Genomic DNA, 27,324 nt, shown 5'->3' on the forward strand with positions numbered 1-27,324 from the left:
ATGTATATATCATCCTTTAAAGTTGCAATCTATTTTGTTTGTTTGTTTTGTTCATATTTTCTCATTTGTCTTCTTCCTGGGAATATTTATCAAATCTAATGCTAACTAAAGGGATGAGGCATTTGATTCCCCCAGCCATAGGGCAAACACAACTAGTTTTACGTGTACTTTGTGGTAGAAAAATGAGTAAGTACTTCTGAAGACATAGGTGGTTGAAACTTCTCCTTCCAAAAAGATGGAATAGACATACGTTTCCCTATTTCTCACACTAAGTACAATTAAAAACCCAAGACACTATACAAAAATGAACATAACACTTTGGGAGGCCGAGGCGGGTGGATCACGAGGTCAGGAGATCGAGACCATCCTGGCTAACACGGTGAAACCCCGTCTCTACTAAAAATACAAAAAATTAGCCGGGCGTGGTAGCGGGCGCCTGTAGTCCCAGCTACTCGGGAGGCTGAGGCAGGAGAATGGCGTGAACCCGGGAGGCGGAGCTTGCAGTGAGCCGAGATCGCGCCACTGCACTCCAGCCTGGGCGACAGAGCGAGACTCCGTCTCAAAAAAAAAAAAAAAAAAAAAAAAAAAAAAGAACATAAAACTCTGAGAAGTAGAGAGAAGAAAGCGGGCTAGTAAGGGGGTCTTAAAACCCATAAATGACATGATAATGAGTTCCCTTTCATCCTCTTTATATCATATATCCCAGACTTAAAGCCAGAGATAAGAAGAAAAAAAAAAGAAAAAGCCCAAACAAAGTCTGCTGTCTTTGGCCAAAGGACAAATAAAGGAGTTGAATGGAAAGACAGAAAAATTTTAGACAATAACTTCTTACTTCAGCTAACTAGCACCTCAACAAATGCCAACAAAGGCCAAGTAGAACACTTAGACTTCCATCGTCCCCAGTCTGTCATGAGGGTCCCATAACATCTGCCAAGGTGCTGCCAGAGAAGACTGAGTAAGGAGTTGGGACCTTCATAGTCACCACCTACAACCATCTCATGCCCCAGTGAGGGTCAATGGAGAGAGACCACTTGGAGAGCCTGGATTTCCACACCCATCAAGTAGTATGAGCCATCCCTACTTCTCCTCACTAGGGTGATTGTGGAGGCATAGAGAGAGGCAGAACTTTCACCATTGTCCAATGGTAATGGTGTTACTTCTCCCTCTTGGTGTCATGGATACCATAGGGGAAGCATTTAGTACAATGAGTCACTATAACTTCTCCCACTAGGGAGTATCAGTGGAGGCCTAGTGGAGAGCCAACTCTCTTACCTACAATCAGCGATAATGAAGACCCATTCCTCTGGTGTCAATGGAGGTCTAGTAGAGAACCTTGTCATTAACTCTCACTTGGTAATAATTAGCCAGCAATTCCCCATCCCCACCAGCATCGTGTCAGAGGAATCAAGTTAATACAGAGATTTATGTGAGATTCAGTGTTATAATATAAAGCTCAACTGTACATATTTCTGTCAAAAATCACTTGTCATATCAAGAACTAGGAAGATCTCTGAATAAGTGAAGAAAAGACAATCCAAGATGCAAGCAATGAGAAGACAAATATATTAGGATAATCGACCAAATATCTAATGCAACCATTATGAAAACATTTCATTGAGCAATTACAAACATGCTTGAAACAAATGAAACCATGCAAAGTCTCAGCAAAAATATAAAAGATATAAAGAAGAAAAATGAAAAGTTTAGAGTTGAAGAATATTATAACGTAAGAAGCTTAATGGATGAGCTTAACAGCAGAATGGAGGAGGCAAAGGGAAAATTAGTAAATTAGAAGGTAATTAGAAGAAAAATATAAAAATTACCAAATTTACACAACAAAGAGAAAATAGGCTGGAAAACAGTACATCCTTATGGATATGTGGAACTATAATCTGACTTTGGGTCATTGATGACTCAGAAGGAGAGGAGAAAAAGGATGATGCTGAGAAATTAGAAATAGAAGAAATAATGGCTGAAAACTGCCCAAATTTGACAAAAGATGTAAATCTACAGTTCAAGAAGCTGAATGAATCCCAAACAGGATAATCTCTCACACATACACAAAAAAAGCTACATAGTGAAACTTCTGAAAACTAAAGGAAAAGAAAAAAATCTCAACAGTTGTGAGAAAGAAATAATACTTTTCTTTCTAAGGAAAAAACAACTTGAATGACAGTGGATTTCTCACCAGAAACTATGGAAGACAGAAAGAAGTGGCAGATAATTTTTAAAGTGATATAGAAAATAATTTCTTAAGCCAGGATTCTATACCTAGTGAAAATATCTTTCAGAAATGAACATGAAATTAATATATGTGTAGACTAAAACAAACAAACAAAAAAAAAAAACAGAGGCAATGCTTGCTGGTAGATGTCTCCTAAAAGAACAGCTAAATGATGTTCTTTAAACAGAAAGGAAATAGTTTTTTTTTTTTTAAAAAAAGGAATGTTCAAATATCAGGAAAGAGGGAAGAACATGGTAAACAAAACTACAAGTAAATTCAATACAATTTTATTCTCCTCTTCTGTTTTCTAAATTATGTTTTATAATTGAAGTAAAAATTATAAAACTACCTGGTATTATTTTAAATCTATGTAGAAAAAAATACTTAAGATAATTGTAATATAAATGTGGGAGTGTAAAAAGATATAAAGAAAGGTAGAGCTTCCAAATTTCACTCAAACAAACAAAATGATGACACTGGTAGACTGTTATAAGTTATCTATACATAATATATAGTAACACCTAAAATAATCATGAAGACAACAATACAAAGAGATATATTCAAAACATTAAAGATAAATAAAAATTGAATTTTTAGAAAGTTTATAAATGTAAAGGAAAGCAGAAAAAACAGTAAATGAAAAACAAAGAAAACAAATGGAAAACAACAAAAAAAGAGAAACTCAACTCTAGCATATTAATACTTGCATTAATGGGGTAAATGTTCTAAATACATCAATTAAAAGCCAGAGATTGGCAGAGGTGATTAAAAGACATGATCCTGTCTACAAGAAACTCACTTCAAATGCAACAATATAGGAAAGTTAAAAGAAATGAGGGGAAAATACACATCATGCAAGCATTACTCAAAAAAAGCAAGTGTGGCTATAATTATTGCAGATGCAGTAGGCTTCAAAGCAAAGCAAAGCAGCTGAGACAGAGAATGACAAGGGTCAATCAACCAAGAAAATATTGCAATCCTAAATGTGTATCTTAGAATTGAAACAAGAAATAGACAAATCAACAACTACAGTTAGAGACTTCAACACTCGTCTCAAAAACTGATGGAATAACTGGATATATTATCAGCAAAGAGATAGGACTTAAAAATACCACCAAGAAAGAGAATCAATTCCTTGAAAAACACAAATTACCACAATTTATCTGATACAAAACAGATCACTTGAATAACTCTGTAACTACTAATAAAGTTGAATATGTAGTTTTAAAATTCCTCCCCCAAACCATCTCCAGGCACAGATGGTTTCACTGGAAAATTCAACAAAATGTTTAAAGAAAAATTCACACCAATTCTATACAATCTCTGCCATAAAATAGAAGAAGATGAATGCTTCCAATTAATATTTTGAAGCTAATTCACCTTAAGTCTCACAACTTCTGCAAAAATTAACTCAAAATAGACCATAAACTTAAATGTAAAACATAACAATATAAAAGTTTTAGAAAAAAATACGAACAATCTTCAGGGTTTAGAGCGAGGCAAAGGTTTTTCTTAATTAAGCACCAAAAATAATCCATAAATGATAAAATTAGTGAATTTTTATAAAAATTTAAAACTAATCCTCTGTGAAAGTCTCTTAAATAAATAAAAAGGTAATCTGTAGACAGGAGAAAATATTTACAAGTAATATACCTTTCAAAGGACTAATATCTGAAAACTCAAAATCAACAGTTTAAAAAATCTAATTAAAATATGGGCGAAAAAATTGACATTTGATCAAAGAGCATATGGCAAATAAGCACATAAAAAGTTGATCAAGTATTAGCCACTGGAGGAATGCACATTAAAACCACAGTGAGATATATACTAACCAGAATAGCTTGTAACCAAATGATTACAAGGTTATAGGAAAACTGGATCAATCATATGTTGCTGCTTGGAATGTAAAATTATATAGGCACTCTAGAAGACAGAAAGTTTCTTAAAATATTAAACATGCTGCCACCATATGACCCAGCAACTATAATCCTGGACATTTATCCTAGAGAAATGAAAAGTTTATGTTTACATAAAAACCTTACACAAATGTCCACAGTAGTTTTATGTGTGATAGCTAGACAGTGAAAACAACTCAGATGTTCTTCAACAGGTGAATGGTTAAACAAACTATGGCATATCCCATGTAATGGAATACTACCAACAACAACGTGGAAATTTCCAAAAATAAGAATTACAGCAAAAATTGAGAAGACAATGTAACCCTATAATCTGGACGCTGAAGGTGCTTGATAAAAGCATGTCTATGGAAGCTTAAACTGGCAGAGATGTGTACTATATCCTGGAAATAGGATAATTCTTAAAATTAGTTGTCCATTGTAAAAGTGGAGGCTGATGTGATAATTGCCGCATTATTTCCCCAGGTGATCCCGAAAACAGCTCTGGGGTCTGACCATGTGTGCCTTTTTTAGTTGTTTTGTTTTTTGTTTGTTTGCTTCCTTTTTCCTTTTTTTTTTTTTTAATTTGTACAAATTTAAGGAGTACATGTGCAGTTTTCTTACATGAATAAATCACATAGTAGTGAAGCCTGGGCTTTTAGTGCATTAATCACCCGAATAATGCACATTGTACCCATCAAGTAATTTCTCATCTCCCACCCCTTCCCACCCTCCCGCCCTCTCAAATCTCCAATGTCTATCATTCCCCATTCTATGTTCATGTGTACACATTTTAAGCTCTCACTTATAAGTGAGAATACGCGGCATTTGAATTCTTGTTTCTGCATTGATTGTTTTGCTGAAAATAGTGGCCTCCAGTTTGATTCATCCTTTCACTTCACTTGTAAAGTAGACAAATGGTAAGTTTTGGCCAAAATAAATCCTTACTTAGATTGGCCTTGTCAACTAATACTTTCATCATTTTCTCTGGATTGAGCGGGATTCCTGGTTGTAACTTCCTTTAGTTAGATTATCCAAGCTTTTTTGGAACAACATAGACAAGTAAAATTTGTAGAAATACGTTAGTGAACAGAGAAAAGATATGCTTAGCTTAGCAAACTCTTTAATGAAAAGCTTCTTGCTTCCAGTTTTAGGGATCTACAGCTTCACCTGTGCACCAGATGTGTTGAGAGCCTTATAAAACATCTCTTCCTTATAATTTTTGGACTGGGGAAGATCAAATTTCAGGCCTTGATACTTACAGCAAGTACTAATATTTCTGCTGTTTATGAAACAGATTTCTCTAACTCATGACCTATCTTAAAGATAAATGGGGAAAAAGGAAAAGTTAACAGCTATGGGAAAAAAATGAGTATGCTGTCTTTTGAAAAATTCGCTGGCTTACCATATATTCATAGGTAAATCATTTTACTTCTCTGACTCTGTATTCTAATTTGTAAATGAAAATAAGATTTGGTGAAAAAATTAAACAGCAAAAATGCAACCACTCTGAAGACTTCAAAACGTAAAAATAAGGACATGTTTATGCTTTATTTAAATATAACTAAGCAAAATTTAATTGATTAGCTAATGCATACCGAGGAATATCCTAAGCATTAAGATCTAATACATTTTTTTATGCCTTGAGATCACACCATATGTAAAACCTGCTATGGGTTATAAAAGAAATTCAGGCTAAAGACCAACTTCTGGCATGACAATATTTGGAGCTCCACTGACTCCAATGAAACTGATAAAAAATATGTTTTTAAAGTCCTCTTGAAAATTGTGCTAAAGGCAGACAGCAAATGAAGAAACATCAATTCAAAGAAATTTCTAAAAATTCAGTAAGAAAGGCGAGTCCGTGATACTTGAACACAGAAAGTCCCATCTCTCCCCCTACCCAGCTCAGCAGGGTAGAGCCTCCATTCCAGACTTCTGGAGCCAAGAATACAGGGATTCTACCATTCCCACTCTCCACCTAGAGGGATTTATTCTTAGGAGGAGCAGTACTTCAGTGTTTCGCATCCTACCTCCAGGTGCCTATTGCTGAGGCTAAGACCTGGGTAAATACGGTCAAGAATAGCAGTTCCCTTTCTCTGCTCAATCCCCACTCATGGAATATACAGTCCACCTGTTGAGAATACTGAGATCCTTATAGCCCTTGCCCCAGAACTTGAAGTGATAATTGTTCTACAACTGGAGAGCTAAACTAAGTGGCCTCAGGCTGCGCAGATCTCCCTCCCTGCATCAAGTTCTCAGTTGCTGAAACAAGAATGTCACTCAAAGAGAATCTTGTCAATGTCCCAACTCTCAGCTCTAGGGCCTTAACCCAGAGATTTTGCCTGGTAGGAGAAACAGGCCACAAAATGATGACTCTAAATTCTTCCCAAAGGATCTGACTTTATTTTCAACGAAACATGAAGAAGCTGAAGCCAAAGGACAATCTCAAGAACAGGGAAGGTTACAGTGAAAAAATATTGGGAAGAGTTTTATGATCTGATAAAGATACAGCCTAGTTTGTAGGCCAGCTAGTTTGCAGGAGAAAACCGGGCAATCTGACAACTTGAAGGAATGCTCCTGAGATCAAAAGAAATACTAAACAAATCATTAAAAAGAGCCAAATGAAAATTCTGGAGCAGAAAACTATAATAACTGAAATAAAACATTTATTAGAATTAATATTAGATTTGAACTGGAGGAAGAAAGAATTAGTGAACTTAAAAATAGACTGATAGAAGTTAGGCAAGCTGAAGAACAGACAGAAAAAAGAATGAGGAAAAATGAATAGATACTCAGAGAAATATGGAATACCATTAAGTGCATCAATATACATATAATGGGATTATCAGAATAAAAGAGAGAAAGGAAAAAAACATATTTAAAGATATAGTGGCTGAAACTTCTTACATTTATTGACAATAATTACAACGAACTTCAAGTAGGGTAAACACAAACAGACTCACAGACACATGATGTAAAAATGCTAAAAGTGAAAGATGATGGTAACTCTTCAAAGTGATAAGAGAAAAACAGTGTGCTACTTTTTAAAAATAAGGCAAAATAAAGACTTTAACAGATAAACAGAAGGTGAGGAAATGTGTTTCTAGCAAACTCACCTGGTAAGTAATACTGTAAGTAATTCTTCAGCCTAAAAGCAACTGACACCAGATTGCCATGTGGAGTCACACAAAGAGAATCAGTAAAAGTAATTATGCAAGTATAAAAGACACTATAAATGAATATTTTTCCTTTCTTCTCCTGATGGATTTAAAGAGAAATTGTAAAAACTTTCATATATTTTTATATATAATGTGCTATTTGTAATATATGCGTAATATATTTGCTGATAATAGCACAAAGGAGGTGGGGAGAGTAAAGCTGTAATGGGCTAAGAAAATGACTACATATGGTAGAATAATAATTATAGAAATGTATTTTGAGGTTTGTAATGTTAATAGATGTAATACATAGAACACCACCACAAAAAAGAGGAAAATGAAATAAAGCTATATATCACTGGAATTAGGGTAGTTTAAATCTAAGGCTAATTTTGATCAGTTAAGATGTATATAGTATATTCTAGAGTAACCACTACAAATTAAGTCAAAAATATAGTGAAAAAATTATTAAAGAAATTAATATGCAACATTAGAAAATGTTCACTTAAAGCAAAAGAAATCCATAGAGAGGAATTGAGACTCAAAAAAGACAACAGACATATAGAAAACAAAAGTAAAATGTAAGATGTAAATTCAAATATATAAATAAAAACATTAAACGTCTGTGAATTAATTCAATCAGAAGGCACAGAGTGTCAGATTGGAGTTTTTTTAATAAAGAAAACACTATCCATGTGTAAGTTTAGAAAAGAAGATATACTTAAAGTATAATAATTAAAAAAAGAAGATATTCTTTAGATTCAAAGACACAAATAGGCTACAAGTAAAATGATGGAAATGACATATCTTGCAAACAACAACTGTAGGAAAGCTGGAGTGGTTTTAAAAACTTAGACCAAATAGACTAAACCAGAAAATGTTACTAGAGATAAAGAAAGGCATTTTATAATTATAATGGAGGAGATATCATGACTATAAGAGTACATTGATAAATGCTTAGCTAGATTGACTAAGACAAAAAGAGAGGACTCAAATTGCAAGACTGAGAAATGAAAGAGGGGACATTATTACAGACCTTACAGAAATAAAAAGATTTAAAACAAATACTGTAAACAATTATATGCAATCAAATTAGTTAATTTATATGAAATGGACAGATTCCTAGAAAGATACAAAGTACCTAAACAGACTCAAGAAGAAATAAACAACGTGAATAAACCTATAACAAATTAAAATATTAATTTAGTATTCAAAACCTACCCACTAAGAAAAAGCCAAGGTCCATATTGCTTCACAGATGAATTTATCGATCATTTAAAAAAGAATCAATAGAAATTATTTACAAACTCTTACAATAAATATACTGAGAGAGAAGACTTCCCAATGTATTTCATGAAGCCTGTTTTACCTTGATACAAAACGGACAACAAAATCACAAGAAAACTATAGACCAATATGTTTATGAATATGGACACAAAAATCCTCAATAAGACATTGGCAAACTGAACCCAGCAATATATAAAGATAATTATACAACATGACCAAGTGGGATATATCCCAGAAATGCAAGTTTGGTTTAACATCTAAAAATCAATTAATATATTCTACCATATCAAAAAAAACCCCACATGTTCATCCCAATAGATACTAAAACAGCATTTGACAAAATTCAACACATTTTTATGATTTAAAAAAGAAGACAAAAAATCTAAACAAACTAGGAATAAAAGGAAATGTCCTCAAAATAATAATGACATATAAGAAAACCTCACAGATAATTTTATACTTACTGGTGAAAAACTGGATGCTTTCTCCCTAAGTTCAGGAACAAAATAAGGATGTCTGTTTCACCACTTGTATTCAAAATTGCACTGGAGGTTCTACATAGGCCGATTAGCACAAAAAAAAGAAATAAAAGAGATCAAGATTGGATAGGAAGAAGTAACATTAGGACTATTTGCAGATGGCATGATTTTATTATAGAAAATTCTAAGAAATCCACCTAAAACTGTTAGTACTAATAAATGAATTTATTAAAGTTGCAGAACACAAGATCAATACACAAAAATCAGTTTTTATTTCTTTACACTTGCAGTGAACAATCTAAACATGAAATTAAGAAAAGAATTCCATTCATAACTACATCAAAAAGAATAAAATACCTGGGAATAAATTTAATAAAAGAAGTGCGAAACTTATATTCTAAAAAATACAATATATTAAGAAATTAAAGAAGATCTAAATAATGGGAAAAGACCCCATGTTCATAGATCAGAAGACTTAACATTGTTAAGATTATTCCCTAAAATCATCTACAGATTCAACATAATTTCTATCAAAATCCTCGCTGATATTATTTAGAAGTTGACAACCTGATTCTAAAACTCATATTAAATTTCAAATAACCCCAGATAGCCAACAAATATTGAAACAGAACCAAGTTGAAGGACTCATAGTTCCTGATTTCAAAATTTACTACAAAGCCACGGTAATCAAAACAAATGCTACTGGCATAAGGATAGACCTGCAGATCAAAGGAATAGACGTCCATTCAGAATTCCATTCCAGAAATAAACATCCAGAAATGAATTCAACATCTAGAAATAAGCCCATACATCTGTGTTCAATTGATTTTCAACAAGGATAGCAAGTTTATTAAATGGAGAAACGAATAGTCTTCAACTAATGGCATTGGGACAACTACATATTCATGTGCAGAAGAATGAAGTTGGATTCCTATCTCATATCATACACAAAAACTAACCCCAAATGGATTAGAGACCTAATTGTAAGAGCTAAAATCACAAAACTCTTAGAAGAAAACATAGGAGTAAATATTCATGACCTTCCTTGGCTTTGGCAACAGATTATTGGATATGGTACCAGAAGCATGAGCAAAAGAAATAAATAATAGATAAATTGGATTTCACCAAAATTTCAATGGCTACAAGAAAAAATAAAAATAAAAACTTTTGTTCTTCAAAGGCCAGCATCAGGAAAGTGAAAAAATAATCCACAGAGTGGAAAAAAGTATTTGTAAATCACATATCTGATAAGGGTCTTGTATCAAGACTATATAAAGACACGACTCAATCATAAAAGACAAATAACCTGATTAAAAATCGGCTAAGGATCTTAATAGACACTTCACTAAGAAAGACATACACATGGCCAATCAGCCATAAAAAAAAGCTACTTAACATTATTAGTCATTAAAGAAATGCAAATCAAAACCACAATCAGATGCCACTTCAAAGGCACTAGGATAGCAAGTATCAAAAAGATAACAAAGTGTTGGTGAGTATGTGGAGAAATTGAACCCTCCTACACTGCTGATGTGAGTATAAAATTGTGCAGCTGCTTTGGAAAATAATCTGACAGTTTCTCAAATGATTAAACATAGAGTTTCTGTATAACTCAACATTTCCACTCCTAGGTATATACCCAAAGAAATAAAAATATATGTCCACACAAAACCTTGTACATGGATGTTTTTAACAGCACTAGTCATAGCAGTCAATAGGCAGAAGCTACTCAGATATTCATTAACAGATGAATGGACAAACAATACAAGGTACATCTATACAACGAGATTTTATTCAACCACAAAGAGGAATGAAGTACTGATGCATGATACAAATGAATGAACTTTGAAAACACTATGCTAAGTGATAGAATCCAGAGATTAAGTGGAAGCCTTGTTTAATCTCTTTTTTTCATTTCTAGTCTTTATATGTTCTCTTTCTGTCCTGAAAGAGAGCCCTGATGATAGATTACCTTTATCCTGGATTCAGCCTCTGAGTCATAATATTAGTAGAAATTAAATTAAAAAGACAAATATGCATGGAAATTTTTTACCTGAATTTTTTTCCTTATTGGTTAAATATAATTGTTTTTAATGTTAAAAGAGGGAATAAATATTTCATTACTTATTCACCTTCAAATTCTTTCAAAACTTGCCATATGCCTCAACAAGTCTTTCATCAAAGATTCCCCTCATATTCTTAGACAAAGGAAGAAAAAAATTAAATTGCCAAGGATCGAATATTTGTAATCTTTTAATAGATTACAATACTTGCCCCTCTCTTTCATACTAAAAATCTGAGTCTGATATCCACTGTAAATGATCTGTCCTAATATAATGGTCCTCTGCCTTGGATAACTGGAAACCTTAGATAATCTGCTCAGTTAAATTAGAATGATATTAATGTTTTGTCACACTCTGTTTTCTGTCTCCTTTTAGTTGACAGTTTTTACCCACAGGGCAGTGGGGTACTTGAGATTCTTAAGCCTTATGCAACAGGGAAAGCTGCCAGGCTAATGGCCACTAGTTGAGAGATACAACCATTTACCCATTTTTCAATCACATTTTTCAATCACTTAGCAATGAATTTAGTTCTTCAACAGTCTTATGTTAAGGTTTGTTTTCTATAGGACAGACACTATAATGGATGCTGATGATACAAAAGCAAATAATACAGAGCCCCTGTCCTTTGGCACTCACAGTCTAATGGCCAAATGCAAAGAGGAGACGGGGCGAATGTACAACAATATGCTGTATATACTTCAGAATACATGATGGTGAGGTCAGTAAAGATTTCAGGAAAGAAGAGACACTGAGCTGAATCTTAAAAGACTGAGGATATGTTCTTCCAGCAGACAAAGGTGGATTGCATGTACAGTGGTGTACATACTTCTCGGAGGAGGTGGAGTCTATTTCATTGAAAGAATCATCCTGTAACCCACAGCAAAATAGAATGCCGAGATGACTACATCCTTCCCCACAGAGTTAAGCAAATCAATGTCAATACATTAAATCCTGACTTCTACATTTACCAAGCTCACAGAAAATCATTTAACCTCTTTCTTTGGAGATATGATAGGTCTTTAACCTCTTTATCAGGAGATCTCTTCCTGCTCATGATCCCCACAGCATCCTCCAGAGTTGGGAATGTGTGTCCTGAGCCTTCCTGGTGGTGATGGTGGTATAGTGGTTAGCATGGCTGCTTTCCTGAGCCTTTCATTTTTCTAGGAAAAAGGAAAGCCTAGCCTAGGTGAAGCAGGAAACTGGCCCACTTCCACTGTATACCTCACCAAGAACATGCCAACTCAATCTGACTGACCCAACATGGGCAAATACATTTTGGAATACACAAACACAAATGTCCTCTACCTTGGAAGTTCCTAACTTCAGAACAGAATTCCCAAGAAGTCTGAAATTAAGCCAGTCAAAGAAAGTGTCTGCAAATTCTTCTTTGAACGGAAAGCAGACTCCTGGGCACTGTTATATTTAACTGTGGAGTCACTGCATGTCCTATGTATCAACCACCCGGCATGTTAAATAAGCAACATCTTCCATTGATGTACTCTCTTACCATGTATGAAGATATATAACATGCATTATTTCATAGGATAACTCTAGGCTAAAGAAGTCAAGTGTTCTCTTGAGTAACAGAGGAGGGAATAGAACTCTATGACATGATCAATGTCACTCAGGTAGTAAGTAACAGAGTCAGATGAGAGCAGAGCTTTTTGGTTTCTGGGTTCATAATGTAGAATCTACTTTTTGTATTAATTATCGTTTTATTTTTCTCACATGACACCAAGTTTAGAGGGACAATTTACTGTTGCTGTAGTGACTCAATAATACTGGCAAGAACTGCAGTTCTTTCTATCTGCTCCATTTACCTTACCTTGTAGGCCTTTGTCCTTCTGTTTGCCCACTCCTGGTCACCAAATGAGTGCTGCAATTTCAGGCTTCAAGTTTACTCTCTCGGAAGGAAAAAGGTGGAAGGGGTGCAGGAACAAGAGGGGCAAAAGCTGAGCCTGTCCTTTTTTTTTTTTAACAAATATGAGCTTTCCTGAAGTCCCACCAGGGAACTCCTATTGACATCTGTTTGGACAATATTATGTTGCCTTTTCATTTCCAGGTGTGAGGGACAATAGGAAAAAAGGTTTTGCTTTTGAACTTCTAAAGTAGAAAAAGTAAGGGAAGAGAGGGTATTGAATGGCTCCTGTGTAAGCACCCATCTACCATGTCTAGCACTGAGCTGCATTAGGTTGGCTTTTTAAATATCATATCTTAATTTTCATTAGATACAAATTATTATTACATAGAATAATTGGAGGTACCAAGGAGGAGGTTGGAATATCAGAATATTTTGAATTAAAAAACACAATCTCATCCCTTCTTGTTCTGACCTAAATGCTTTGGCAGGAAAATTACTCAAATCTAGGAATACTCACATTTGCCATTAATACATCTGTTTTGTTCTTCGTGTCTTTTTTTCACACATCTGTTTGTTGTTCTCTTTTCTCTCTTTTCCTTCAATTTTTAATACAAATTTTAAACATACACCGATAAATAGGATAATATAATGAACCCCTATGTACCTATCAACCACCTGCAACAATGAACATTTTACCAGCCTGGTTTTGACTCTTCCCTCCTTTTATCCCTCCTGAATATTTTAACAAAACTCATTTCATTTCTGCCACACCAAAATGAGTTATGTCTGTATGTATGCCTCTAATTTATTTTTGCTTCTTCAAACAGAATAACTTACAAGGGTTTTAACATGATTTCGAAAAAAAATCAATGGAAAATTATTATTTTGAAATTCTCTCTCTTCTCTTTCTCTCTATATTTTGACCTCTTGTTGCACAAGATTAACAAGTTGGAAAAAATGAGAGAAATAAATGTTAAAAATGAGAAGTGAAGTTTCTAAAGAACTGGGGTGTTAAGCAGAGCTTCAGCAACCCCCTAAGGGAGTACTTCTCCACCACGCAGAGCAGAATTTATCCCCCATCTAACATTTAGGTCACAGATATCTGTCATTTAAACTATCCTTGACAATTAACAAATGTAACAATTAGTATTCTATTCATATTTGCATTCTTTAATTTTTTTAAAAAAATTATAAATCTTAAACTATGTTCTAGAAAGTAGTTTAATGGGAACTGCCACAATACGCTATATGAGAAGCTGTTTAAAATAACAGCTTCTTCTCTCTTAGAGATATTGATAACTTTTACCCTCTGCTATCTTTTCCTTGAAGACAAATAATCCAAAATGTTAACCACTATTCCCAGTTAAGTAAATATGTAAAGTACGTATTTTTTCATTCACATACAGTGTTATTCATCTGTTCAGCCATTCGTTTATAAATTCATTCATTCATTAAACATTTCACAGGTCCCATATGCATGCTGTCACTAGAATCTTTAAGGATGAAGACTCTAGTAAGGAACCATAATTGTCTCTCTGTTTTCATAAAGCTAGGCGAACCCACACCCTAAAAGCTTTATGTGGGAATCAGGTAAAAATTGGTTATGATCTAAATATTTGGAGAGTAGAAATGCCAATCTCAAAAGTGTTTTGGAAAAAAAAAAAAAAAAAGCATAGTGGCAGGATCATGTGGTGGGAAATGGGCCTGGCTGGAAGAATCGCTATATGTGTATTTTTATCATCCATGTGTTGGATGAAGCAGAGAGCTGCCAGATAGCTTCTTTTCGACAGCTTGGAGTTACTGTTGGGAACAGATCCATGTATGGAAGCGAAAGCCGAAAGGCACAGATAAGCTGAGATCCAGCTATGCAAACCATGTTTAGAGACACTTAAAGGACAAGCATCCCAGGTCCTTTCTTTCTGGTAAATTTAGAGAAGCCATCATACTGGGATCTTTTTTCACATCCAGCCCATGCGGACTGAGCAGCCAAAGCTTGACAGAGGTAGGTGCATAAAGGATCATTTGCAAATATTTCCTCCAGAGCCCTTGATGTCTTTAAGGGAAGGTGCCAGATAATATTTTGAAAAGAAAAACAAACAAACAAAAAAAATAGGTTGGGGCTAGTGACTAAGAGGTATTTAACAGCTCTGCCTCCACAAGACAGGGAAGCTTTGCTACGGAAGGAAAGTGACAACACAGATTTGCTGCCAAATAAAATCCCTCTGTCCTGGGTCACTTACCATTTGGAATTTTGTGGATACAAGTCTTCCTCGATATTGCCAGCACCTTTAGAAATGAGCCACAGCTTCCGCGGGGTTCTGAGACTCACTGTGTATTTTAGGCTAGGGTAGGTGGGATTTGTCTTTTTCCTTGCTTGTTCTCAAGCCAGCAAAAACTCGCATGTGTGACTAGTTCTTCCTTAGACATAGGAAGAGCTGCTTGTAAACGACATTATTTTTGGCAGCTGAAGTCATTTTTGCAATATTTCTCAGCAGTTCGGAGGTTGATTACATCCTGTTCAAAGATTCTTGGGTTGTTTTCACAAACACGGGGTCTTACGCAAGTTGAAGTTGCTGAAACCAGCTGTGAGCCCTGGGCTTTTCTCAGCACCTTTAAGATTTTGTCTTCTTTCTTTTTTTTCTACTGACTGAAAACTTTGGAACTTGAGACGAAATGTTTCCAAAGATTATTATCGTTTTGTCATCAGTGATGTTTTGGGAATAGATTGCGGCAGAATATCAAAAATTCTGTGTCTCAGGAATGATGCAAGGTAAAAGTGTGAATATGAACAGAGTAACGACACCAGTATCTATACGACTGTCCTGTATTTTCTAGAATACAGATAAATCCAGCCAAATCATATCAATTGCATTTTGAAATGCGGCTCCAGCTAATTACCAAATTGTAGTTATTAAGTTAAAGCATATCTGTTAAAATTGTTAGCAAAGTCTGTGAACTCCTGCCAAACACAAAAGTCAAGAGAAAAAATTATAGGTCATATCTTTAAAATATGCATGTTTTGCCAAGATTGAATTTAAAAAAATTTACACAAGATAATGGGATTTAAACTCAAGATTTATTTTACTGAGAATAATGTGTCCATAATTCAAATAAGATTTGAACCAATTGTTTTTACTTATCTAAGTTTTCAATCTAGAGTATGAGTGGGAAAAAAGAAAAGAGAAATGGAGAAATATTGAATGTGACCTTCCTTCTCTGATGACAGACGTGACATGGAAAATTATTAATAAGCAAGTGTAAGAAAATAAAAACAATTTGTAATACTGACCAAGGAGATGTTCTCTGGATAAATTAGATGTCTGGGAAAAGCAATTCATTTAACAGATACAGATGAAATGACTACTTATGTGGTGGTTTCTTTCAAGCTCTGAATGTCCCATTACACCAAAAAAGTGGCAGAGAAAGAGGAAATGTGTTTTTATTTCAATAGTGCACTATAATTATTAAAATAATTACAATACTAAAGGATTGTTTCCATCAAATTATTCTTTTATATGTCTATTTACATTGAGAGCACATTAAAATAGCATATTTCTATATTTCTAAAATAGGCTATTTTACTTTACTTAAAAATACTAATATTCTATATTTGTGAGAGAGTTAGAAAGAGAGAGAGAGAATAAACTATGCCTTCTTTTTTTAAACTAACAGAGACAAGCTGTCATAACTTTTGCTAAAGTGGAACAGGCCTACGAAAAGATGGCTTTAAAATACTTAATTAAACACTACATACCAGCCGGCTTCTCAAAAGAAACAGCACAGCAGGAGTCTTTGCAATTTTCAATATGTAAAAGGTTGACATAAATGATGCCACTAGTGTTTGTGAACAGATGCAATGCATATATGATATCAGCTACTATCTTCTCGTTTGCCTACTGCCAAGTGCATTTCAAGTGTGCACTCCTCATGAGAAATGTCTGCTCCTGTTTTTTCTCTTGAAAACTAATCCAAGAAGCATAATATAAGTAATAGACAATGACTTACTGCTAATTTTGTATATACTATGTCATCATTTGTGGAAGAAAATTCATGACAGTCAAGCTACTTGCCCTTTTATTTCATGACTTCTTAAGCACTTAGTGATGACTATACATCTAGAAAATCTTAAAGAAATCATATTTTGAGAGGAAAATTGAAGGTGTTGGCAGTCTTACGTAAAAAAATAATAAATAAATAAACAAAATGGCGGCCGGGCAGGTGGCTCACGCCTGTAATCCCAGCACTTTGGGAGGCTGAGGAGGGCAGACCATGAGGTCAAGAGATCGAGACCCTCCTGGCCAACATAGTGAAACCCGGTCTCTACTAAAAATACAAAAATTAGCCAGGTGTGGCGGTGCATGCCTGTAATCCCAGCTACTCGGGAGGCTGAGGCAGGAGAATCACTTGAACCTGGGAGGCGGAGATTGCTGGGAGGCGGAGATTGCTTTGAGCCGAGATCATGCCACTGCACTCCAGCCTGGACGACAGAGCGAGACTCCACCGGAAAAAAAAAAAAAAAAAAAAAAAAAAAGGCTGTTAATGATCTTGTTATAGTTAGCTGAGGTATGAAGCAAATTCATGGTGGTTAAGTATGATGAAAAAATTTGAAATAATTCCAAATAGCATAGAGCACAGGTTGGAGGCTTCTGTCTACATCATGAGACCTGTCTGGATAGCTGTGGGCCTGGTCTATGGTGTGACAATAACAAGAGGAGGAAGCACTTTTTAGAGGATTCGATGGGGAAGAGTATTTCTGAATGTTGGGAGAGAGTTTGTATGAAAGTAAGAGTAGGAATGTACTCTTCCAGAAGCCTGGAAAATTTTGGCCCACGGAAAAGGTCATTATGTTTCAAGGTAAAAGATATCATTGGCAATTCTTAAAAAAAAAAAAAAAAATTCCAAATCCCCTTGATCAGGTGATTAAAAGCTGGGAGACACTGAGTGGTCCCTGACAGAATAGTAAAGATTTTAAGAACATTAAAAATGACACAAAAGGCCTGAGACTAGGCAAAGGTGCTGGTAAGGAATCTGTAGGCCAGAAAGGCTATAGGATTTCTCCACCTTCAATCATTGGAAGGTGAAGGTTTCCTAGGATCCAGTTCACCTGGTATTCTGATCAGACATGATCTGCCTATGAAGAACCGCTTTCAATTTTTTATCTTAAAGTTACATGACGTTTTCAAGTCTCATGACAAGGTATTGGAAGAAAATTGTATGCCAGAGAATTTTCAATGTAGTTTTAAGGTCTGTGAAGTAATACAAGGGAAACAAATTCAAGAGGCACTTGGTACTGTTGAGGAGAAAATGGCCTCCCTTATCCCATTGATTTATTTCCCTGATATGAGCCATGGTTATCAACTCTGATTGCACATGAAAATCACGTAGGGTAGGTGATGCCCACATTGTACCCCTGAGGAATTAAATGTTAGTGGGGTCCAGACAAGGGTAACTTAAGTCCATCCCATGAAGTTCTAATGTGAAACCAAGATTAAGAATCATTTCCTTTATGCAATTAAAGAAAAGTGGTTGCCAGTCTAATTTATTTCAGAAGAGGAGTTAACAAAACCACAGCTGAAGATTAGGAAAAAAATGTACTTTCTCCCAGGATAATTTCTTTGGAAGTTTTATCGACGGTATATTCTTTGCTAACAGAATCCTTATTTTAAAAGTTTCAGCATGTTTAAAAGGAAGTTTTCTCTATAATAAAGGATTGATATGTGTCTATTTGATATCTATCATACTCCTTAGCTTGAATCCATGTGAATGCTACCCACAATTATTGAAAGCTATAAAATATATATATGTGACATTGTGGTTCTTAACTACAGATACTAAATGAAATTTTATATTGTTTTAGAAAATCATCAAACAGACATATTGAAAGAGAATGTTAGTTAATTTTGGATAGCAACAATTTTCTAAAAAATTGGCAAATTTATTCTAAAAAAGGAAAATCTTTTTTTAGATTTTTTTTTTTTTTACTTTTACCTTTCTAGGAAGTGTCGAGAACTTCCTAAACTTTTAAAAATGAAATCATACCTTAACAGAAATGATGAGGATGAGGAAATGTCTTGAATCATTTTCTGAACCAGGTGTTTTAGGTAAATGAGAAAGAAGACGCCATTGAATATGTACTCTATTCTGAGCAATGTGTTAGATTCCAATAAATAATACACAATAATCATTAGAACTCTAGTTCCTTAATCTGCCCAGCAGCTTGCCTTCTGAGAGACAAAGTGCAATTATATATGAAATGATTCTAAGAACCATTGCCAATTGCAAGCTATTGTTGAATTTAATGCAAAGAAACACAATTCTAACAAACTACTTTTAAATCTTTACTACTTTTATTGCTTCACTTATATAGATAAAATACATTCTATGAAATAAAAAGTCTTTTTGTTGTTGCAGTTAAAATCCTGAGTTCTAGATTCAGACAAATCTATGTTCAAATCCCAACTATGCTACTTTCTGCCATGCTGGGCAAGTCACCTAAAAACTATCTTGATATGTATGAAGGTTTTAGTATTTTCCAAGCACACTTCTAAGCAAATTACAGGTATTAATTTATTAATTCTGACAATTAGCCGTATGAGATAGTCACCCATTTTACAGATGGAAACACTGACACATAGAAAAGTTAAATAATATGCCTAAGATCACACAACTAGTAAAAAGAGGAAGTAGGATTTGAAGCCTGCATTTAAGCTCTGTTCTACACTGCTCCACAGTCATTTCCTTGCCTTTTAAAAATGAAAGCAAATAATAAAATTAATGTGTGAAAGATATTCAGTAGTGTTATGGCAAGGAGTAAGAGCAAAATAATATTATTATTCTCAGATTACAGTCCACTTAGTTTAATAAATAATCACTTGAAAAAGTTTTTGTGAATACCAACTCTATAAAAAATAACATTAAATGCTCTTTATGAACTAACATTTCCAAAGTGTTGAGTAGACATTTTTTGAATATCAGAGTTAAATTATTATTTTGTGGCCGTATTTCATCCTTGTAGTCTCCCTGCCTATCATATTAATCATGTTTCGATCAACATATGTTGAAATGTTTAACACCCTTCCCTTCACTCTGCAACATTATGTAAGTAAAGACGATTGGAAAATGAGATAAGAATCATTTAAATGAAAGTTAGTATTATATTGAGGGACCTATCACCCATACGTGCTAAATTTCATTTAATTTTACATTGATTAATCTAAAATGAACAATAAGAAATCCACTCGACAATTAACTTACATTTGCTTATGAGCATATGACCTTTGGAAATTCAACATACAATTTTTACCAATTTTGTGAGTTGTGCATTTAGTTTTGTAAAAGTTATAAAGTAATAATTTTACATATAAGGTGTAGGGAAATTGATCAGTTGTTGTACTTTTGTAAAAGGGAATGAAATGAAAGCTTACCTCTTTCTTCCTCACATTCTACCAGACATGTGCGGAGGAATAGAGGTCATGTCCACCTTCTAACCCTATTTTCACTCTACCACACATTTAAGAACACTTATTATGTCATTTTCCCAGAGATTATTTTGCTATCATTAGTATTTAAATATTCTTTTGCTTAAAAAGATAAATATCTACTGCCCTACTACAGGCAGGGGAAAGGAAAAACAACTAATGAGATTAGAGATTTAAACACAAAATTGAATTCCTTCAGGTCCCATAAATCTATAGACCCTGATAGATTACATTTTTTAAAATTATCAACAACCATGTCAACAATAAACTAGAGTAATTTATACAATTATACCTTCCTGAGGAATGTAAAGATTTGGAAGACAAAATAAGAACCCAATATGCTAAAAACCAAATCCCAAAGTTTTGTTATAATGAAACTAAATTTACATAACATTTATGAATTTAGCTTATGTTCAATAAATGTGTCCCTGAGCCAAGGTAAAAGTCCATGCTCTTTTGGGGAACACAGACTAAATAGATAACCATTCTAAAAAGTATATGCCCCCAAAACTTGTTTTTTCTTCTCAATAATCCATTTGGGTTACCATGCCCAAATTACTGGATAATTGTATCTACTTTTCGAGGAAAGATACAGTAAATATTCATTAAATAGGTGAGAAACAGACCTCCAAAAATTCACCAACGTTGTAAACTTCCAAATCACAGTTTTCAAAATTTGGTTGGAAAAGAATTGTCTTTTCATATCTTTGGTGAAGTAAAGCTTTCCATGGTCAAAAAAAAAAAAAAAGGATCTATGAAATATTGCATAAAATGTGTCTCCATCTCAGGTACCAGAGGGCACACTAACACATGACTAGCTCTGAGAAATTCTGCAGAAGGTAATCTGAGCACAAGCTTGTTATGTTCAACGATGGTTTAGAAACCAGACAAAGAGTAACTGATTTGGTGTGCTCCCTAACCTCTCAGTACTGAAATTAGGCTAAGTCAAGATTAGTCATTTATCTAAGGGAATTAATTTGACATGGACCTATGGTTTTAACATCTGGGACAAGTGATTTAACGAGTCTACATGTGAAAAGAGTGGAATGCCTAACTTACAGAATGCCTATTTAAGCTCCATTGACATCTTTAACACCAGTACTCCAAATATGTATGCATAGCGATTCTAAAAGTACAGATAGGTCTTCTGAATGTTGTTATTGTTATTTTTGTTGGGGAGTGACAGTTGCACAAATCAACTGCTCCCCTTTGACTTATATTCAGCCTACTATAGAAGATGTTTGAGTATTTGTAGGTGTGTATGCATGCACACATTTATTGTGTTTCCGTAGCACCTAGAATTGAGCTCTATGAGCATTTTCCACCAATGTGACTTTTTTACTTTTTTCTATTTTTGTAATTTTTAAAAATGTTTTGTGGGTACATAGTATATATATGTATGGGGTACATGAGATGTTTGGATACAGGCATGCAATGTGAAATAAGCACATCATGGGGAATGGGATATCCATCCCCTCAAGCATTTATCCTTTGAGTTATAAACAATCCCATTAGACTCTTTACAATACTTTAAAATGTACAATTAAATTGTTATTGACTACAGTCACCCTGATGTGCTAGCAAATAGTAGGTCTTATTCATTCTTTCTAACTATTTTTGTACCCATTAGCCTTCCCCACATCCCCTAACTACCCTTGCCAGCCTCTGGTAACCATCCTTCTATTCTCTATGTCCATGAGTTCAATTCTTTTGATGTTTAGAAACATCAAAACTAAATAGTACACCATTGTGTATATGTGCCACATTTTCTTTATCCATTCATTTGTTGATAGATGCTTAGGGTGCTTCCAAATCTTAGGTATTATAAGCAGTGCTGCAACAAACATAGGAGTACAGATATCAGTTCCATATATTGATTTCCTTTTTTGCAGGGTATATACCCACCAGTGGAATTACTGGATTATATGTAGCTCAATTCTTAGTTTTTGAGGAACCTCCAAACTGTTCTCCATAGTGGTTGTACTAATTTACATTCCCACCAAGAGTGTACAAAGGGTTCCTTTACACCACATCCTCACCAGCATTTGTTATTTCCTGTCTGTTGTGTAAAAGCCATTTTACCTAGGGTGAGATATCACATTGTAGTTTTGATTTGCATTTCTCTGACTATCAGTGGTGTTGAGCACATTTTCATATGCCTGTTCACCATTTGTATGTCTTCTTTTGAGAAATGTCTATTCAAATATGCTGCCATTTTTAAAAATCTGATTATTAGAATGTATCTCATAGAGTTGTTTGAGCTCCTTATATATTCTGGTTATTAATCCCTTGTCAGATAGGTAATTTGCAAATATTTTTCTCTCATTCTGTGGGTTGCCTCTTCACTTTGTTGATTGTATTATTTGCTGTACAGAAACTTTTTAAATTGATGTGATCCCATTTATCCATTTTTGCTTTGGTTGCCTGTGCTTGTGGGGTATTGCTCAAGAAATCTTGCCCAGACCAATGTGCTAGAGATGTTCTTCAAGGTTTTCTTGTAGTAGTTTCATGGTTTGAGGTCTTAGATTTAAGTCTCTAATCCATTTTTATTTGATTGTTGTATTTAGCGAGAGACAGAGGTCCAGTTTCATTCTTCTACATATGGATATTCAGTTTTCCTAGGCCTATTTACTGAAGAGACTGTCTTTTTCCCAGTGTATGTTCTTGGCAACTTTGTAAAACTGAGTTCACTATCTATAGGTGTGTGGATTTGTTTCTGGGTTCTCTATTCTGTTCCATTGGTCTATGTGTCTGTTTTTATGCCAGTAACCTGCTGTTTTATTTACTCTAGCTCTGCATTATAATTTGAAGCCAGGTAATGTGATTCCTCCAGTTTTGTTCTTTTGCTTAGGATAGCTTCAGTTATTCTGGGTCTTTTGTAGTCTCACATAAATTTTAGGACTATTTTTTCTATTTCAGTGAAGAATATCATCGCCATTTTGATAGGAATTGCATTGACTCTATAGATTGCTTTGGGTAATACAGATATTTTAACAATATTGGTTCTTCCAATGCATGATTATGGATTAATTTTCCATTTTTTGTTGTCCTCTTCAATTCCTTTCATCAATGTTTTATTGTTTTCATTGTAGTAATCTTTCACTTCTTTGGTTAAGTTAATTCCTAGGTATTTAATTTTGTGTGTGGCTAATGTAAATGGGATTACTTTTTATTTCTTTTTTATATTGTTCACTGTTGGCATATGGAAATGCTACTAAATTCTGTGTGTTGATTTTGTATCTTGCAACTTTACTAAATTTGTTTAGCAGTTGAATAGCTTTCATGTGGAGTCTTTTGGTTTTTCCAAAACCAGATTGTATCATCAGCAAACAAGGACAGTTTGACTCCTTCCTGTCAAATATGGATGCCCTTTATATCCTTCTGTTGTCTGATTGCTCTAGATAGGACTTCTAGCACTATGTTGAATAAAAAGTACACCAGTGTAATTGTGTGACTATCTCACTATACCAAGTTCATTTAGTAGCTGGAGACATGGTTCTGAAGAACTTAGAGTATGCAAAAACAGGCCGTTACAAAGCAGCTCGGTGAGAACTATGAGACAGAGTTAATGGCACAGACCAGTAGAGATGTGGGTTGAGGGAGCAGCATATGCAAAGTCTGGAGAAAAGGGAAAATTAAGACAAATTATTGATGCGAAACTAGAAATAGTTCATTATTACAAAAGGTGCTTTGTTGTTTTCTTTTGTTTACTCTTTATTGAGGTATATTACACCTACAGAAACATGTGATTATGCAGCTCAAGGAATTTTCATAAATGGAATTGACCCATATACCCATCAAATAGATCAAGAAACAGAACCATCCTCAGTACTTCAGAAGGCCCCTTTATCCCTCTTTCCAGACCATTTTCCCCTCAAGGATAACCACTAGCCTAATCTCTATTAGGGTTTTGCTATTGCTCGAGCTTTTAGGTATGAGATAGTCAGGAATAAGATTGAAGAGGCGATGATGAGAATCCTGTATATTGCTAATAAGTTGGAACTTTGTTCTGAAATCAGTGGCTGGAGAGTAGGAGGTAAGGGTTCTAACCAGGAATGTGACCAGATCTGTGACATCTTCCTTATATTGCATATGGACTGCTATTTCCTGACCCAAAGTAGATAATTAATGTTTGATGAATAATTAAGTGAATAAATGAGTATTCTTTACTTAATCTGAGTAATGTGTTTATTATTCAAAGTCACATGAAAGTATTTGAATGCTCTAATAAATCTTCACAACTGTACTAAAGGAATAAAAATATTTTTAAAATGCAATTATATTCTTATTTTAAGAACCAATGAGATAAAGTATATGTTTAGTTTTTGTCACCTAGTAATTACTCAATAAATATTAGTTATTAGTCACTCAACAAGCATTTATTGCACATCTACTATCTTTCAAACACCATATTTTGGTGTATAAAATGATGAGTAAGACACAGCCCTTACCCTCAAATAATTTATTGATGAAATTTGAGAATCTAAAGAAAAGAAAATTGCAGAGGTTGAAAACTAGACCATAGTCCGCAAACCTGAGAAGGAAGATGGAAGTCTGGCTAAATGATTGTGCCTTCTTCAGTGGGTTAGATGAATGACATGAGGAAAGGGAAGCTAAATTGGGAAAATAAACCATGTAGCAATGAGTACAAATTTTTCTAAAGAAAGTTTTGTAGTGACTATAAGTTCAATAGTATTTAGGTCCATTTCTAGGATTATATTCACTTTGTTTGCTTTTCTGTCTATATTCATTGGCCTAGAAAGGACCAAATGGAACATATCAGAATCCTATTGGAGGATTGCTATGGATGCTGGGCAAGGGGAGATTTAAATTCTTGTGAGGATGATGTTAAGATGTCTAGAGATGATGAAAACAGTCTTTGATGCTTCATGGTAAGATCTTGATTGAGGGTGCAGAGTACATCTGAGTAGAAAGATAGAAGGAAAAGTTCCTTTGACACTTTGATTCCCTGGTTATAAGATAATCTGAGACCTGGGACACTCTGCATCCACAGGGAGATGACATATTCTTGTTGTAAAGCTTTTGTCAGGTCCCACATAAGTGGTAAATGAGATGAGGCCTTGGATTGAGATCCCTACTAGGTGGGCAAGGGGCACCTCCCAAAAGGACATGATGAAGCACAAACCAAAATAGATGTCCATTCACACATTGAAGTACATGAAAGAAACATTTATCTTCCTTAGTATATTTCCCTATCCGACCAGGAGAATGTACTGGGTGATTTCTAGAAAGCTCCTTTCCTCTAAGTTACTGATTTAGTTACAGATACATTTCCCAAAGTAAGGTAGATTGCATCCATATTCATCAAAAGAAGCATACAGGTCAAAAGAGAGTGCTTGTGAATCAAAATATCCAGAAATAAGGGAGATAAATGAAACTTGACAACATTATTTAAAATGTCAGTCTTCTAAAGTGAGCAAATGTATGCAATTATTTCCTAACTATTTTGCTAATTTACTTGAAGAATTGAAAATAGCAGAAATGTTTTACAAAGTGTACATAAATACAACTTAATGAAGTTTCCAGGGTGTTAATGTCACTGGGGTGTTTGATATATAACTCAAACAATACAGAAAACAAATACAAAGTAAAGAAGGATAAAGAGATAGAGAAGGATAGAGAAAAGAAAGCACTTTTAGATAAGGTGATCACAGGAAATAAAATTTGAGCAGAAAACTCAATGAAGTAAGGAAACAAGTCATGTGAATAACCGGGGAGATTTCCAGACAGAAAAAATGCAGCAAAGGAAAGGCCTTGAAGTAGGAACAACTTGATATGTACTAGGGACAGTAAGCAGCCCCGTGAGAACAGGTAGGAGAGTTTTTCGAACATTGCGTCAGAGATATAGCCAGCAGCTAAATCACTAGGTCTTTGAGAGCTATAGATTTGGCTGAGGGTCCTAGAAGCCACTGGAGGATTATGAGCTGAGAAATAAATGATCTAGTTTACCTTTGTAAAAGTTCTTCCTGGCTGCAGTAGGCAGGATAGACACTAGAGAGGCAAAAGCCAAAAAAAAAAAAAAAAAAAAAAAAAGTCAGATGATAATACCTTACCTTATAGGTTCAGTGTCTATGTAATTGATTATCAGAACAATTATATTTTTCAGAGTGAAAGAGGGAGCTATTAATAATGACACTGGATCAACATCAATGAACTGGGAATGTCCCAAGAAAATGGAGACATATGTTTTCCCTAATTAAAAGCCTCTTTTCAAGAATAAATGAATACTTAGTTCAAATAAAGGCTGCTAAAATTAATAGTTCCATTTTTTCACCAAATATTAGATTTATAAGATATTGATGGACCACAGGCTAAAAATAACTTTATGAATGAACAAACTAGCAACTACTGGGTTAAACTCAGATAAATTTACTCTAGGGGAATTTATTCTGGAGGAATTATTGGGGCTTTTAATAAGTTAATCTGTCTTGGGAATATTGGAGCCACTGGTTATAGTAATGCAGTGTTTCTCAAGGCCATTTGTCCATTGATTTCATTGTTTTAAGAAACAATGAAACACAATATGAGTGGAACTCAATATGAGAAAGGTATGGTCCATAGATAGAGTGGAAAGGATGATGAACATGATTCAAAGATCTGACCCAGAAATTTTACTTAGATTGCTGGGTAGATAACTCAGAAGTATGAGATACTCCAAATCCTGGGGGTTTTGTTGTTGTTTGTTTGTTTGTTTGTTTGTTTGTTTTTTAAAAAGTTGGCCAATAAAGATGGTATATATTTAATATGTACAAGATGATGAATTGTTACATGTGTACACAAACCACAGTCTAGAAACAACAACACACTAATGTAGCTGCTAGTAAAATCTCAAGGTTGTTCTGATCTCAAGATAGA

The 27,324-nt window shown here is 34.4% G+C and overlaps 1 protein-coding gene and 1 long non-coding RNA gene across 4 annotated transcripts in view; one reads left to right on the plus strand and one right to left on the minus strand.

The window, feature by feature from the left end:
* The window catches only part of LOC112438892 (uncharacterized), a 35,529-nt gene extending 18,944 nt beyond the window's left edge, over nt 1–16,585 (minus strand). The window contains exons 1-2 of one of the 2 annotated variants that reach the window (XR_010109204.1): nt 15,211–16,585; nt 9,032–9,121 (exon numbers count right to left, since the gene is read on the minus strand). This is a non-coding gene — a long non-coding RNA (uncharacterized LOC112438892). The remainder of the gene's footprint in view (nt 1–9,031; nt 9,122–15,210) is intronic. The other variant, XR_004669795.3, reaches the window with a different exon arrangement.
* The window catches only part of SLC8A1 (solute carrier family 8 member A1), a 401,197-nt gene continuing 388,238 nt past the window's right edge, over nt 14,366–27,324 (plus strand). For both annotated transcript variants that reach the window (XM_024927577.4, XM_063594617.1), the window contains exon 1: nt 14,366–14,972. The gene's annotated coding sequence lies outside the window, so the exon portion shown is untranslated. The remainder of the gene's footprint in view (nt 14,973–27,324) is intronic.

The sequence above is a fragment of the Pan paniscus genome, chromosome 12 (assembly GCF_029289425.2).
Source record: "Pan paniscus chromosome 12, NHGRI_mPanPan1-v2.0_pri, whole genome shotgun sequence".
Taxonomy (NCBI): Eukaryota; Metazoa; Chordata; class Mammalia; order Primates; family Hominidae; genus Pan; species Pan paniscus.